General features: G+C 38.7%; 1 long non-coding RNA gene and 2 pseudogenes across 1 annotated transcript in view; 2 read left to right on the forward strand and 1 right to left on the reverse strand.

The window, feature by feature from the left end:
- Positions 1-3,603: 3,603 nt before the first annotated feature.
- The window catches only part of LOC144650106 (uncharacterized), a 41,354-nt gene continuing 26,761 nt past the window's right edge, over positions 3,604-18,196 (reverse strand). The window contains exon 2 of the long non-coding RNA XR_013570014.1: positions 3,604-4,025. This is a non-coding gene — a long non-coding RNA (uncharacterized LOC144650106). The remainder of the gene's footprint in view (positions 4,026-18,196) is intronic.
- LOC144652065 (uncharacterized) lies at positions 4,597-5,738 on the forward strand (annotated as a pseudogene).
- Positions 16,301-17,164, forward strand: LOC144651386 (uncharacterized; annotated as a pseudogene).

Genomic DNA, 18,196 nt, shown 5'->3' on the forward strand with positions numbered 1-18,196 from the left:
TTCCCAAGCCGGAACGCTCCCCCCCCCCCCCCCTGTGAGGAGGAATCCTGTCAGGTGTGCTCCTTCATCGTGCGTACCAAGGAATCTGTCGTCTGAATGTATGGAGTGGGGTCAATTAACAGCATTTTTTCTTCCTTGCTTCCTTTTTTCTTTTAAAAAGGGGAGAGGTCCTAAAATAAATAAAACTTTTTACTTGAGGATAATATGAATAATTCGATTCGGAAGATTTCAGTCTTACAGTGAAGTAACCAGAATTTTTTTTGCGGGAAACTGAGAAACTAGAAAACTTCATAAGAACTGAGGTACCTTCAAAGTCACCCTGTCTGGTTTATGCTGAGGTCAACCAGAGTCTAACAATATAGCACAGGTGTTAAGATAAGATAAAAATTTTATTGAACACTCCTAAAGAGGTTTTTGAGTGAACAATACATGAAGTTGAATAAAATGTAAAATTTAAAATATGTACACCAGTTATATATTATAAAAATAAAAATAAAATGAAAGAAATAAGAAAAAAAAAATTAATTTTAAAACTCTCTGAGAAGCTTAGTCTTCAGAGTTTTCTTAGAAATTGTATGACTCTTGCATAGTTTTAAGTCCTTGTCTAAAGAGTTCCATAGCTTTACTATTCTGTAATAAAATGACTTCTGGCCAGCAGTGGTTTTGCACAGGGGAATATTCAGGTGTTTGCGATTCTTGTTCATTGCGAATATGTTCATTGCGAATGAATGCCAGGAGTTAATCACTCCATCTTCACTTCTTCATTAGTTACTTTGGTGGCAGTGTATTATGTATTCAACTTAGAGTACGAGCAGAAACGTAAACATTTCTTTACCTTAGTTGAAAAGCACGTGCTTGGGATAGTTTCCAAAAGAAAACAGTACCTCTTAAGACAACTTGAAAATAGACTGCTCAGCAAAATGAACAAGGTCAGTAATGAGTAGTTGGCCAGTCAAACAACATTTTGCTACACCTTCAAGCATGTTTTAGTTGGATGCCTTTGGTGGCACTGTATTACTCATTTAACTTGAAGTACCAGGAGAAGTGTAAACACCTCTTTGCCATATTTAAATAGCATGTGCAAACGTTGTATAGTTAGAATTATAACATATTGTCATATGAAGTAGTTTTCTAGGGTATCCCAGAATCATTGGCGGTGAGGTTAAACGCATGGCTAAGATCTAGTGTGTGTTTATTAATTCGCCTCTTCAAACGTTTCAAGTTTTCATGGCGGAAAGCATCGTGTCAGAAGTGAACAAAGCCAAGATGAGACAGATGAGAAATTCCATAAACCAGGAGATTGAAGATTCAAGAGAGTTAAAGATTCAAGGTTTGAAAAAAATATCTTGAAACCAGATGGTGGCATGCAAAACCCTCATTCCCGCAGCTGCGCCTTATGTTCCAAGGCACATGATCTGGATGAATGTGCCGAGTTTTTGAAGAAACCCTTAACAGAGTGAAGGAACTTTGTTAAAGAGAAAGGTTAATGTTTTGGTTGTTACAGCTCTGAGCACATTGCAAAGCTCTGCAAGAGTAGAAAGTTCTGTCAGACTTGTAGTAGGAAACATCCGACATTTCCTCATGATCCCAATTGGAAACAAGACGCAGCGACAATTGAAGCTCAGAGTGGCGAAAGCAAAGTACAGGAGATTGATAGAAGGATGATGGCCGAATGACCAATGCTTGTAAAACCATTTGTAATGTGACAGAGGACGGTGATATCCCTGTGAACATGGGCATAGTCCCCATCTGGCTGTACCATAAGGACAATCCCGAATGCTTTCCTTCACAATGCAAGTGGTGGAACTTTCACTAAAGAAGAGTCGTTGGAAGAGCTTGGCGTTAAGGGAACTGAGACTAAACTATTGCTAACCACCATGCATGGCACACAAGAAATTGACACCAAGGTAGTCGACCGATTGGCGGCAGCTCACTTTAGTGAAAATGATGTACGTCTAGACATTGCCAGAGCTATGTTAGGCAACACATTCCAGCAGACCGAGATGAAATCCCTAGAACAGCTAGTGGATGGCCACATTTGCAAAGAGTCGACCAGCACATACAACCGCACATGGAAAATGTAGAGGCTCCTGATTGGACTTAATTGCCCTAGTGCAGTACGGCCAAGGTATATCATTCATGGAAAACAGAACGATCCATATGCTGTATGGTCACACGTGATTTTGCATTCCCTCTCATTGTTCGAGTAGTTTTGTACAATGTGTGTGAAGATTGATATTAAATCGATGTGGAACCCAAGGAACCTCTGAATCCTTTTACGAAACCAGCAAAAAGGCCCTATAGCGCTGCCTTCTCTCACATGGTCACTTCGAGACAGATTATTCTTGTGGTGATATTCCTTGTGTTTATAATTCTTCAACCAGATAATTCTTATTCACACGCACATGCTCTGGATATTTCTTCTTTCTTCGGGTTGACTATCTATCAAGTTGATGTGATGCCACCCAAAGGGAAACTTTCAAGGAAAAAGGCTACCCATGAAGGACACAAAACCGCTGTTAAACACATCGCTTATGATGATCACGAGCAATTGGATGACTTGGACGAGAACAAACATGTGTCGAAGCTTCGCCAGCAAAGGGAGTCTTTGCGCGCCAAAGACGAAGAAATCCTCTCAAATGTAAAAGAGGAGATCAAGCAGATCTTGTAAATGAATTGATCCAACTTACAATTGCAAAGATTGGAGATTTTCTGGAAACTTCGAGACCCCAAATGAAGAGCGTGGATGCGTCAAAACACAAGCACCGGTAATCCCTCTTGTATCAGTTCATCCTACTGATGTTAGACCCTCAACTAACTCTGTTGAGTCTCCGGTAAGCCTTGATGTTTCTGCGGAACTTGTTCCTGGAAATTTTGAACCCTTAAATCACTCTGTCCAACTTCCAAAGGATTCAACCTAACGATGTTTGTTTTAAATTGCCCTAAACTAACAAACAGAATCCATTGTAATGAAACCAGAAAGTCTAGTAGTGGTGCTTTTTGTACAGTTGCTAAACCTGGGTATGCACAGTCACCCCAAGCTCTTCTGGAAAGAAATGTTGTGTCAGAAGATAACTAGATTTATGCTAAGAGAATGCTTGGTGGAGGAAGAGACCAGCAGCTCAGAAGAAAGGGTGTTTGGACTACGCTGGAACCCCTTGAAGGATGTATTCATCTTTGATTTGACCGAAATAGCGAACTTTGAAAGAGACTTGGAACCCACTAAGGCTGCACTCATTATGTATCCTACAGGGGGGGGGGGGGGGGAGGCAGAGGATTTTAGGGAGGTTTTCAAATTTTTAGAGCAAAAAAGGGGGATATGAAAATTGTTTGAATATCTCCTGGGGAGCGCTTTTTTGGTAAGATTCTGTGTAGCTTTTGTAATAGTTTTAAAAAGTGAAAAAATAAATGATAAGTACAGCAGCTTCTTTCAAGGATTGTAAGCAACAAGGGCACCTCTATTATTCTGAGAGACTATAGTACCTATTTTGAAGTTTTTCAAGTAGTGTCCCTGGCCTGTAGATGTAATGCTTCGATACAGTATAGAAAGTAAAACATCTAAAATTGAAACATTTAATGCAACCTTAGTCTAAGCAGTGCAACTTTATTGAATCAATGAATGCAAAAGAAAACAATGTAATTCAGTGCACAGTTTTGAATTGAACAACTTGAACAACAAATGTGCACTTAAATGTTCAATGAATTTCCTGTACCAGTTTGAAAGGGGTCCACATGCACCCTGAGTGCACCCCCTGCTATATCTGCCACTTGTCAAGACAACAAATAATTAAGCCATCAAGTTTAAAAAAAGAAAAAGATATGACCATAAAATGTAGAACATTGTCATTTTCACTCATCTTTGTCATTATCCTCAACACTGTCAATCTCATCAGTCACCAACATCATTGTCACCAGCAACATTGTTATCCTCATCATTGTCATCCTCATCATTTTTGTGATCATGATCATAAATATCCTCCGCATCATCATCCTCCAGTGCAGCTACAACATCCTTTGCTTTTATCCTGTGAATAGTAGACTCAACAGCATCAAGAGCATTGCCATAAAATGTCTTTGCCTCTGAGGTGCAAAAGTTAGGGTTAGGGTTAGGGAATCAATAGATAGTGGAGAATCTGTTGATCTGAAGAAGCATAAATCCTTAAAATCCACTCTTCTGGATAAGCCCTCGGAGCTCAAATGCTTGGATGGAGAGGTTCTTGAAGATCTGCTCAATGAGTCAAAAATCGATGAAGAGGTGAATGAAAGCTGTGAATTCACCAGTGCAATACAGGCGTGTATTGTCGACCTGGAAATAGCCTAAAGTTCAGAAATAGATCAAGGAAAGATCTGCTGAATAATCTGCTGAAGCTGGTTTGAAAAACACTCAAAAAGGGATGTATGCGAGTGTTTCCTCAGTTCGCAGCCACGCCAAACTACCAAACTTGAAAAGAAGAAGTTCTACGGGAATCAGATCGACTGGTATCTGGTCTGGGAGTGCTTTAAATCAGCTGTCGAAACACAGGTCTGTCTGGAATAGATACGTTCAATTCTATTTCGTCACCACTGCTACAGGGATCCCATGAGATTGCATCCGGCATGCGCCTGTCAGTGCTTATCGCTTCGTACGTCAGTAAGCAGCAAAAATTTTTGCTGAATGAAATTCTGTAAAATTCCTTTTGCACTCGCTTCAGTTACGCTATTTGAAAGAAGAAATCGCCTACTGGAGGAATATGAGTGCTGACAACGAGGAAAAACAGATTCAAGTACCAACTTGGTCAGGATTGAAGAGAAAAACAGATCGGCCGAAATGGCGAGCATTCTGTAAGGCTTACAGAGCTCACTCACACACCTGGGCGAGGTTTTCGAAATTCCAAACCTAAGCTTTCAATAGTCTCAAAGATGACCACCCCCAAAACCGACCCAGACAAAGAGGATGAGGAAGTTGATTTGCATAAGACGTTCAATTCACTCAACATAACCGTGGTTACAAATCAATTACTTGACTCAAGCAACGGCCAAAGTTCAAAGTCCGCTCCTCCCTCTTCACACTCTGACTCAGAGCCAACAAACGACCTTCTACACAGCCTGACCCAGGCCTAATTGTCAACTAGCAAAAACTCCCCTGATATTGAGGGGAAAATTGCCACACTTGTCGACAATATTCTGACAGGAGAACTGTCGCAAGACTCAGTGGAGGAGGCGAGAAATATCCGCCACCTGCAAACTGCAAATATCTCACACCAACCCTGGTGAACGGAGAAATCTGGGATTTATCAAGTAGAAAGAACAGGTCAGTTGATCTGGTTTCCAACATGTACAGGAACCGGTTATTTATGGGTTATTCACTCTCAATACTAACCGACCGGCTATTCAAAGATGTCATGGATAGTACTGTTCTATTTGAGCACGCGACCTGGAAGTTAGACATGAAATACTAGGCTGTGTAAAGAGGCAACGATATATCCAAACGCGTCAAAGAAATGTCTGAAGGAAGTAGTTAGTATAGTTTCATCTCAAATATTTTTATTAGCCCAAAAAAGGATGGTACTCACAGGATGATACTCAATTTGAAACCACTCAATGAATTTGTTGATTACCACCATTTTAAAATGGATACATTTCGAACTGTCCTCAAGCTCATCCGACCTGGTTGCTTTATGGCATCTGTAGATCTCAAAGATGCCTATTATTCCATCCCCATAGCAGAGGAGGACAGGAAGTTCCTTATGTTTGAATAGAAAGGGAAATACTACTAATTCACATGCCCACCTGATGGCTTGTCATCTGTCCCAAGGATTTTCACGAAAATCCTCAAACCAGTTTATGCACATCTACGTTCTAATGGGCATACATGTATGGGGCATATCGATGATTCCCTTCTTATTGGTCAGACCTTTCTCTTGTGTCAACAAAATGTAATGGATACTGTCACTTTGTTTACCAAGCTTGGCTTCACTGTACACACTGTGAAGTCTGTACTCCAACTCCAAAAAAAAATAGATTGATTTAACTCCACTTCACTTCAAAGCTAGAAAAACCTTCAATTTGGCGTTATTGTATAATGTGTTTTTGTCAGCTATCCTTTTTTTTTAAATGGCTCCGAACTTTTGGACTTGGCGACCACTTTGGCAAGCACTTTCGGGTTTTGGGAAGAATGCTCCTTGCAAATTCAGGAAAATAACTCTTGTTGATTTTGAAGATGTGGTTGCAAATCTGAAAATCTAACTTTGGCACTTTCGTAAGTATTTGTCTTCCACTGCAAAATAAAAACCGTCTTTTTTATTGAGAAACCAGATGAGATCATTAACTGGCAATATCAAACAATTATGCATTCGAGAGATATACAGAAAGGTTTTAATTGCCCACTACATTCTTCAGTGAATGGCAATATTAAAACAATATTAGTGAACCAAAAACTTTTTTGCCACAAAAAACAGCACTGCAAGTTTGATTTACTGAGTAGCCATGGACAGCTGATTTTGGTCTTCTTAGTACTTGGGCTTAGGCATCCTATATGAAGATTTATTAGATATATTTATTTGCTACGGCTATGAAATGGACTCTAAAATAGTAAGAGTAAGATACAACACATAAATATCCTTTGGTAGCACATCCTACAAGCTTCGCATTTTCATCTTTTACTTTAAGTCCTGTATTTTACAGTTGAATGTTCTTCAAACATTAATACCGTTATCGCGGAGGTCACGGGTTCGAATCCCGTTGAAGCCCTGAATTTTTTTTTTTCAGGCTTCTTTATTCCAGTTGCTTAAATTGGAATTTCACTGCGACGATCATTTATCACTCTCATATACATCCGCAGTTCATATATGAATCATTTCATATACATTACATTAAACATTAATACCGTTTCACTGCTACTGTTTTAGGTGTGGTCATAACGACTAAATTTGGGAAGAAATCAAGTAAGAGCATGTTGTTCCTTACATCAACTGATTTATAAGTGAGGGCTATGTTGTTGAATATGAAGCACTATAACAGGAAATTTACTTGCTGCTACTGTACAGCGAGAGGAGAACACATGAAAAACTGCCCTTTGCATGGTATATGGCCATTGGATGATTCTATCAGTTAACACAATAAAGACTGCTTGAGATCTAGTATCAAGAAAATAGGTCAAAGAAATCTTGTCTGTGTATGCCAATATGGCTAATTTTTGAGTACGAGAGTGACGAAGCTTCCTTGTACTGAAAGACTTCCTTTTGGAAACAGATCCAGAGGCGAGCAGTCAGACGCATGCGATCAGAGAAGAATTGGATGATGTGGAATTTCTGCTAGAAAGCTTTACTTTTAAAGTGGGAAAAGGTCTGCCACAAGTGTCAGCAATAAGCTTGAGGATTTGACACCCAAAGCGGAAGGCCAGCCCCCAAGGGGTGTAAGCAGCCTTTTTTTTATTTTGTTAGGTTTTTAGATTTAGATTTATTATTAATTGTTATTTAGAATTTAATGTAGGTCCACATCAGCTTTTAGCTGCCTGTATTTTAGACCTACTTATTAAATAAAGTATGTATGTATGTATGTAAAACTAGAACTTAAGGCTGGAACATGAACTAACATGAGCCAAAGGTCCCAGATGACACAAAAGGCATAATCCGAGATGGTGGCTCCTACGTACTTCTGTGCATGGCAACACGCAGCAGCAAGACCGGAGTGCGGTCCAAAGAACGACCCTTCCTTCTGAAAATATTGCAAACCGACCCAGCGGTTCAGAGCATCTCAAGGCTTTCGAAGATTCACTCGGGGACCCAATTCTTTTGGCAATTTCTGACGAATTGGCGGATCCAGTGCAGCAACTACTGGAACCCGGATTGTTCTGGAAAAGGACCAGGAGAACATGCTTGGCACATCCAGTGACCCTAAAATAATATTTAAAACTAACAACCAGAAGAAACCCCAACTCACTAACATCACCTTTCCACGATGCTCAGCCACAAACTTTAGAATAATATGTATACGCTCATCAAAGAAGGTGATTTACCATTAATGTCAGATGTCATGAATTACATATCATACAGCACGTAAGTCCCAGAGCTGAGGGTTTTGGGGACAGTTCACAATAATTTATTTAACCATATATTTTATTGAGTTAACGTTTGACTCAGGGAGCAAAAGAGTTAAAACTAACCTTTTTTACAAATGTCATTCAGTCAAAGTTTTTAAAATAATTACAATGCTTCTCTCATATGTTTTTTTACAAGGAAAGTTTGAACAAGATTTCAGCCCCCTGCAACCGTGGCACAAATAACTTTAAAAATTAACAACAAATGCACTGAAGCTCGGCGCCCCAAATGCTTGCCAGTGGACATGTCATCAGCTGAGTAAAGAGAAGATGACCAGCAGCTGGCAGTATTTCTCACTTAAGCAATTCTCATATTTTAGTAATGTATTTCTTTCTTGTGACCTAAAGGTGGCCAAAAGGACAGTTGCAAAGAAAGGCACAATTTGTTTCAATAAGATTGTACAGTTGATCATGATTTAAATTTCCGTTACCCAATTTGTTACCCAACTCTAAGGGACTCTGATGTATGATTACATGTATTTACAAAAATAATTGGTGCCTAACGTTTTAAAGTATTTATTAAAAGTTTGATGATGTAGCCAATTCTGTGGTCATGTATTATTTCTTTAATTTGGAACTTATATTTTCTAAGTTTAGGTCATGGCAGTTGCTTATTATGTCAGATTCATATTAAAATAAGGTCACATGACTTGTCAAAGTAAAACCTTTATTGCAATAAAAGCGTTTTTACTAATTTCTTCTCTGTTTTCTCTATATACGGCCTATATCCGCATATGGAGCAAGTTCACTGATTGTTTTTTAGATTCCTTCCATATTTTCTCCAGATATGGCCAATATCTCGACCTAGTGCAACAGGGATTGTTTTTTAGATTCCTTCCATATTTTCTCCATATATGGCCAATATCTGGACCTAGTGCAACACTGGTTGTTTTTTAGATCCCTTGCATATTTTCTCCATATATGGCGAATATCTGGAACTAGTGCAACACTGTTTTTGTAGTTTCCTACCATATGTTCTCCATATATGGGAAATATCTGGAAATGGTTTAACCTGGCCATATCAGTCGCATATAATTCCCGTAATAGTTCCATATTTTACTCCAGGTAATTTCCAGCTTTGGTCCATATATGGCCCATATAAAAATTTTAATAAGGGCAACTGATGAAGTCAAAGAACCAACAGCAGTTGCACCAGTATTTGAGTTTAAGAACGGGTGATACAAGATTAGAATGCCCTGGAAAGATGGAAAAATTATGAAGTTGCTTTTGCACAACTGAATAGTCAGGAGCCCCTTAGGAGAAAAGGCCCAGGGGTTATGTAAGCCTATGGCAAGATCTTTTAAGATTGCGAAAAAAAAGGACTATGTATGTAAAGTGCCCAAGACAAGTTATCAGTCTAAAACTTAACAATCATTATCAGTCTAAAATATCATGCTAGGTTAAAATTAAAATGAGAACAGAATCAACATGAATCATTTTTGTCCTAGAAGAAAGTTGCTTTATTGTACCTGGATGTCGGCAATGCTGTTGCATTGAATCCGAAAGCAATAAAGAAGCCACGACTGTAGACAGAATTTGAACTTCTCAAAGATATTTGGTTTAAAAAAAGCCTGAGACATGTCAACTGAAAATGGCTTGAAAACATGATTGATGAGATCAGCCCTTTAGCCTTAACTGCCAACAAAGAACTGAAGAGAGTTGTTGAGCCATTTAAGGGGAGTCACCATAGTAATATATTGTAAATTTTTTTATTGTTGTGTGGTATGATTGTTTTCACACGAATTTCATTAATTTAGGGACAAACAATGTTCAGCAGTGGGGTTTGAATACCAGTAATTAAGTGACATATGATATGGCACCTCAACAAATATCATTGATTTAAACTGGGATGTCTTTGTTTCTAAGCTTGCCATTGAGCTTGGTTTTGTTCATAATGCTGCTAAGAAGTTTGTAAGGGTTCAGGCCACCAAAAGATGATGTCTGTGCTGAAAGTTGCACACATGATTTATGGAAGGAACCGCCAATTCCATACATCTGCAATAAGGTTGACACTGGATCAACAACTTCTGTAAATGATTACCTGTACAAGTGGATGACCAATGTTGACTGGGAAAATGCCACCCTTAGTTACATTTGGGTTTTCTGCATGGGCATCAGAAGAAATAATGCTGCTTATGTAAAGATATACCAGATAGTACTTGCTTGTGTGTTTCATAAATGGAGTGTCCAAATATGCTTTCAATGACCCTTAACACAGGTAATTAAATGAAAACTATCTTTTTATTTTAAACTGTGTCTGTACAATAATACTTTGTTGATTTTGAGCTCCTTTAAATCTCGCATACAAAGTATCCTGTTTTGACAAGCAACAGCTTAACTGTGCAATAACCTTAAATTTAGTAACTGCATGTTCAGTAAGCCATTCTAGTTTCTTTTTATTTTTGCAGTTTAGACCAAGCTTAACAACCATCAGAACTGACCATATATTTTGTTCAAAACACAGAGGCCATCAGCACATTAAGGAATGAAAGCAAGGTTGAAGATGTGGATGCCGAAGAAAAAACAAGGAATCAATGGTGTGGCATGCATGCGCAGCATGGCACCATGACAACATTGGATTGGCTCAGGATTTTAAGATAGAGCTTGTTATCTACAAGCAATAGGACAAAGGGTGTGAGATTATGTGTTGTGAGATTATCCCATGGATTGATCATTGGCACACAAAATAGATAAACTTCTTGATTTACGTTTCTCTTGTGTATTCATCTTAGAACTCAGTTTCAATTGCTTGTTTTTAAAATCATCCACTCATGCATTCCTTGTGTTAAGTTTTCAGCTACCATTAGATCAAGATAAGATCCATGTGGAACGGCGATTGTCTTTCAAAGTGATTACGACAGTGCCATGAGGTGCAAGCACTGGCTTTTCTGCTTCCACCTTGCTTGTATACATATAAATTATAATGAAGGCTTGCCAGAATAGATATAAATTGGCACGACTTCATTTCCAAGTCAATGAACAACAACATATCCTGTTTTCTCTTCATCTTGTATACTTAAAAGATCTAAAAATTATGCAGATTCTGTGATCTCTCATCCCTTTCTTTTATCTGCTATTCTTTCTGTGCATTATTAAGTTCACCCTTAAAAGCTTTTTGGATAACCCAAATAAAATAGGGGAATCAATGGAGAACTGACAACAATCTCCAAGACAAGCTCTACCCAAGAGTTCCCATAACCGGTTGGGAATTTCAAAAGTCACAAGAAACGCTTGACACAAAGGAAAACCAAGTTTACCAATAAAGCCCAGGCTTATACCGAAGCAGACAAAAAAAATTGGGAGCAAAGACACACTTGGAAACCACAATAGTGTTGGGTTAACAAACATAATCTCTCCAAGACCATGGGCTTAAGGAAAAGATTAGACCATCATGATGCATATGTGGAGGACTTCACTGTTTCACAGATGGCAGACAGGAACAAAGCAGTGAGATTCAAGGAAAATCCAACAAAACAGGACACTGAGGTCTGAGGAATGCAACTTGCCATTCTCCCCAGTAGATGTGGCCAACTGACAGTGGCGAGAAGGATCCCATGAAACTTTTGAAAGAATAGTTGGGGCATCAACCTGAGGCGATCTTGTTTGGTTTCCATGGAAAAAAAAATCATCAACAATTGCATCGTTAACACGCAGATGTGGACAGAACTGCCGAAAAACCAAAAAAAGGTGAAGAATTATCATTGACTCTGACTCAGATTAGTTTGACCTATGACTTTGGACACCCCAATTTTTCTGAATTGCCCTAATAATCTGTTGATGCAGTTGTTTTTTATCTTTTTCACACATGGTTGATTATTTGATTGAAGTTTAACTTTAGGCACGTCACTTGGAAGATGACCTAGAGGTAGCAGGCAAGAACCAGCTGTCAACAAGCTGTTCTTCAGCTAAGAAGTAAACTATGCAGAAACATGTAATCAACAACAACCATTTACGTTCCCAGAAGCAAAAGCATATGTATATATGGTGGCAAAGAAAATGTGCGTTTAAGGAAACAACAAAATCAGCGATGAAGTGGCATAAAAATGCAAGAAAGAAATGCCTGTCTTGGAAAGCACATCATCTACAGTGTACACTGATTGACAATCACGTACAACCCAAGGACAAAACATCTTCAAAACTGGCATAACGGTATCTTTAATAGAAGAACCTTTCAGCAGAGATGATCACTAGGTATTGCACAATCATGTGCTTTGCGCCAAAAAAGGTTGCAAGGCACTGTCTTCCAGTCAGGTTAAGAGGCAACTTCCAGTAAGGCAGCATGTTTTTAAACATGAATGTGTTGATGACATTACTGTATTTTGTCCTGATACTGGTGTATGGTGACTGACAGTAAAAGATGGCAAGGAAATGTTGTGTTGCCTTTGTAAGAAGCACATGAAAAACAGGAAAAGGGTCAAATATGTCAACACGCCTGGTACACACTACAGGAAAGTTGCAACATCAGAACATGGTAATTTAGAAGAACACATGCAGTCAGTAAGGCAAGAACTTCTTCAGCGAGCATTGTAGTTACAAAAAGAAATAGAGAAATAAAGCTGAAGTGGCCGACAAGGCCTTCACGGTCTTCTATTTCATCTCCAAAGAAAAAGTTTCCAAAAGGAAAGGCTCTACTGCTATTAGACTTTCTAACTTGATATGGGATAGAGGATATGAACTATAACTTTATTTGTTCCTCATAATTTTTTTTACACAATTGAAAAAATTACAAACCTTATTATGTTTTCAAACATATTAACATTTATACTAAAATTAGTTGTTTTGTACAGCGCCACAATTGGACAAAAGGCAAAAAAACTGCTAAAAAAGGAGACAAGAATCAATTCAGATAGCATTGTGGAGCACACGGAACAGTAAGTTTAATACATTGAAGAAACCACGGCAGAGACAGTTATAACTGTTTGTTACTGCAAGATTCTTTCAGACTGCCGATGTGAACAAGATATTGAATCTGACAAAATTGAACTTAATCACAAAACCACCCTCGATTGGGAAAAAGAGACAGACTTTACAGGTCTCACAACCATTTTGAGCAGAAGGAGATCAGTGTGGCCACCTAGACGCATGGAGGACTTAAATGAATTATAATTTGTGTATCAATAAATAAGGATATCAGAAATCTGCTTAGGACGACTGCCTGCCCATTCATCTAATCCTCTGTCCATCTTTTAACAGTATAAACCCAAAACTACCAAACAAGATGCCGAAAGTCCTGGAAGCATAAGCGTAAGCACTAGATAATTATGACAATTCGGTGCTGCACATTAAGACACTCACCACTGAAAACAGATATGAAAAACCATTCTGGCGTGCAACAGACTTAGATGGCACAATTCTTAATCAGGAGAGACAATATAAGACAAGTAAGTCAGCACGCTAATTTATTTCAGGATTCTTTTATTAAAACAATTGCTGGTTTTCACTGTCACGCAATCAAAAAATAAATTCGAAACCATTCAACTACAGAAGCTATGAATTACAAATATTATAGATGATAAATAGATAAACAATTTCTCCAAGTTTCGTGCCTGTGCGATGTACCGTTCGCGAGTTATTTTCCGAACCTTTCCACGCAAATTTATAAAGCTTTGTATGGAGCCGCCATCACTGTGTCTGCTGAGGGACACAGTAATGGCCGCCGTGATGTCAGAGAAACCATCTGGAACTCAATTCTGTTTACAACAGCGGCTATCCTTGGCTTAAGACCTAGTACACTTTCACATAAACACCACTTATTATATCTGAAATGATCAGTCTGCACAAAATGGAAAGGAAAGGTATTTTTTTTAACAAAACAGCTTTGTCACGGCACTCAGCTTGATGTCACATACGACGGAGAACTCAAATATTCAAAATGCTCTGTTTTAAAAACGAAAGACACAATCGAACTGGAAATTTGCAAAAATATATATTTTTAGTTTATCTTTCGCCTAATGACAACGAAAATTTAGCAGGCCTAGTGAATTTTGATTTCAGAATTTTATGACGTAACATGAAAACCAAGAATAAAAGGCTCAGGTTATTGCGCACCTTGACTAGGTTGTGCTTTGAATTTACAGGCGGTGGGAGCAGGACGGAAAAAAGGTGGGAGATGGGAAATAAAGATACGGGAGGCAAAGGAAGGAAAGCATTCATAGAACATTTGATGACGCTTTACCAGTGGTGAGCTGGTTTCAAGAAGTATGGTGCAATTAAGGAAGTGAAGGTCAAAGACCTTCTGGTGACACCAGAGAAAACCAGCTTGATGCAGAAAAGGAAAACTTCACAAGGGAACAAGTGGAATGGCTCTTTTGTCCTATGACAGAGTCAGTTTATATGGACACTCCCCCATTCTTTATGTGGTTTGCAAACAACTTCATTCCAAATTTCCCACCAGCAAGGCCTGTTCTTCTTCTTATTGATGGACTTGTGATTCACCAGAGCAAAATTGACTGACCCAAAAAGGAAAGAGGTTGATGTTGCAGTTTATTAAATAAAGAAAAAGAAGGCACCTCAGGACAAATTTTCTAGCCTAAGTTTATTCAAATATTTTCTGCGTGTCACTTATTTTACTTTACTGGACACTACTTATGATATTGACATGCCCTGCACCTGGTTCCTCTTCCGTAACTGCCCTTGCCACCGCTCTTAATTTTTGTGACTAATATTATCTGCATCTTGTTTTATAACTTAAGCTATAATTAATTAGATTTTTTAACTATAATTTTTAACTTTAAGTAATTAAGTAATTAGACACATAGTAAGATATTTTGTATTATCAATCCTGGTATTAATTCAACGTGGTCAGCAACTATGAAACCGACATCCATTTTTTTTAGATAGAAAATAAAATTTTAAGTCTATTTTCCAAAGTGGAAAGTTTTGTAAAAGGTTAGTGTCAAGCCCTGAATAGTGCATTGGCCAGAAGCTGTCTATTTAAAGACATTTTTGTCACCATTCTGTACATATTTCGTAATTTTTGTCGCACAAGTTCGTCTTTCAAAGAGCACGTAGATGTGAACTTGACATTACGATCGAGTGAGGACAAAACATTTTTATTAAGTCAGAAGATGTCAAAGTGAAAATTCATGAAAAATGAAAAAGATGGAAAAAGAGGGAAAATTTTTCCCTCTAGCTTCTTTGTTTTAAAAAAAAAAAACAGAAATCGGCAAGTTTATCAGCTGATTATCAGCTGTGCGATCGCACAATGTAAAATTTGCTGGTTTGTTCCAGATAACTTCATCCCGTGGTAATTTTCAAGTCTGTGACAGCCTTTATAGTTTTGGAAAAGCAACATTCTCATAAAAGGAAGATAGATTTTCATCTCGTCACTAAACAGTGAACATGGTAAACACAGGACCAAGAAAACGGCAGCCATGTTGAAAGTTTATTATGATGATTGATTCAGGGTTCAGCTTTTTTACAGTGCCTGCGTTTTGTTTAATTTTAGGTATGTGGTAGCTGGTAAACTGCAAAGGGGAAGGGATGTTCTGCCTACTGTGCCGTGTACATAACACCAAGAACAAGAACAACAAGCAGTACACATTCAACTTAGCACCATCCATTGACTTCAAGCACAGTGCTATGTATGACCATGCAAGAGCCAGTGGCCATTTGTCAACACTCATCTGTGAGTTGGAGAGAACGAGTTCATCCTTGGCTCAGTAGCAGTGGCTCATGAAGTCACTGACAGGATAACATACAATGCCTTCCTAAGGTCTTATAGGCTGGAAAAAGAAGAAATAGCCAACAAGAAACTTCTCTCCCCGATTGAGTTGGAAAAGCACATTGGTGTTGTGGAAATGGCAGACTTTAGAAATAGAAGTGAACGAAGTTGGCGAGAGATGCACCTCCTCGTAGGTCAAAAAGAGATGGCTGTCACACATCAGCAGCGCCCTAAAGGTTTTAATAACCCCCAGTAAGGATGGCTCTGGGCAGTATGCTGCAGTTCTGTGCAACATGGAACACTTGAGTTCTACGTCGAAAAATTGAGATATCAAGGGGTGAGCGAAATATGTCTGTAAAAAAAATGAAAAATGTGCAGTTTGCAGCTTTTTGTCATTTTCTTGCAGACATGTTTGCTATCATCTCGAAGCTTAGCTTGGACAGGCAGCTAAATGATTTGATACTCCCAGTGGCAGTTCCATAATCCGTGAAACAGTCACCAGCGTTGACTCCCTAAAAAAGCGTCCCATTCCAAATGGACATTTGCAGTGATTTCTCAGCATGCTGGAGAAGTCTGCAGATGACCAAGTCCAGTTTCAAGGGACTACGTTAGAAGGCTGTCTTGATGGTGTCCACAATCAAGCGGCTGCCACTCGTACTGGTAGCTTCGAGGCAACAAAAGCTGAGGCAATTGGTCTGTGCTTGAATGGTCTGGAAGACAGGTTCGGCAACTTTTTGATTGATCAAACAAGTGGATATGAGCCCTCGTCTAACAGAACCACTGATGTTGTAAGAGACATGCTTGTGTTCAACGTTGACAGGTTCGGCAACTTTTTGATTGATCAAACAAGTGGATATGAGCCCTCGTCTAACAGAACCACTGATGTTGTAAGAGACATGCTTGTGTTCAACGTTGACGCTTGGCCCACCAGCCCCAAAGATCTTGTTGTCTTTGCCAACGAGCAGATAGAACGTCTGTCTCACTGGTTTGAACCTGTGCTGGAAAATGCTGATGCCAGGTTAACTTAATTCCTGATGAGTGGCTTTCCATGAAATTGCAGATCAACACCAGTTTTCGGGGCAAGGACTATGGAAGCCTGTGGCAGACCTTGTAAACAAAACAAAAAAATGCCTTATCACCAGGACTTTCAAAATGTCTTTCACCTTGACGAGATTCTGTTGGTCCTACCAATTTCTGCAGCTCAGTGGGAACGTGCCATCTCCGCACAGAACCGGGTAAAGAGCAGTATGCGAGTTAATATTGGATCACCGACACTTGAAGATCTCATCCACATTGCTGCAGAGGGCTCGACGGTTGCTGACTTTGACCCCGTGCAGACGGTTGACAAGTGGTTCACACGGAATAAGGAAGCAGGAGAACGGCGGCGGAGGCCAGCATTCAAAAGATCTTCTTTCCTGAAATAAACTGACCAATGGACTGGTTTTGTTTAAGCATGGTATCATTAAGTTCTAGGAAATAATCTACACGGTCACACAAATACTTGTGAATAATTTTAACTGTCGTTAATTGAGCATGTTTACTTCAGCTTTAGTTCCTTGAAGTAAACGAATGCTATGCACGATTTGTTTCTTTTCCTTAGTCAAATTAAGAAAAATAGAAGTCGTATTCAAATTTTTTGTGAAAATAAGAAAACACGTTGAGACCAAGAGCTTAATTGTGTTTTTTATTTAGACATCTGCTGTTTGTGTTTTAATTATTAGTAAGAATATTCTTATGTGATCTCGTTGCCGTTATTTTCAGTGTTTTCATATCATATCGTAACATTGTTGTTATTTCAAGAGATTTAAAACTGGAGTGATTGTGAGTTGTCATCAATAGCAATTGAGGGACCAATGACAGTGCTGGAAATTACTGTCGGTCATCGGACATTGTCCGATCAAATATGCTCGAATGTCCGGCCAATTTTGCAATATGTTCGGACATGATGTCCAAGAACTTACGTGACTATTTAAATTTCAACAAAAGTTCTAGACAAAAATTTCATTCCTGTGATTTTAAGCAACTTTCATTTCAATAAAACTAAAATCTAGACAACAATTTGTCAACTTGCCAGATAGCAGATAGCGGTCCTTCTCGTTCCAGCAATTTATTTCGACCGTTTACAAAGCCTGAGGTTTATGCAAATTTTGTTGAATAAACAAACACACTGTCTCATAACTTGAGACCTGTCTCATGGGGAAGATTTAAGTCACGTGCTAGGCAACGAACATCGCATTTTGTTGAATCACATTAAGATTTTGTAGAGGGAAATCCACACAAAAAGAGCTAAATCGTACTAAATGGCAAATACACAAAGAATAAAGATTTTCTGAAAAATGCACATTCTTTAAATGTCAAACAATTTTACAGGAAAAGCCTGTGTCACACTGAACGTTTTTGTAAAAGTGCCGTGAAAATTTTGCCGCACAAACATGATAGTTTTGCATTCATTATTA

The sequence above is a fragment of the Oculina patagonica genome, chromosome 4 (assembly GCF_052425735.1).
Source record: "Oculina patagonica isolate OP01 chromosome 4, crgOcupat, whole genome shotgun sequence".
In the NCBI taxonomy this organism is placed as follows: Eukaryota; Metazoa; Cnidaria; class Anthozoa; order Scleractinia; family Oculinidae; genus Oculina; species Oculina patagonica.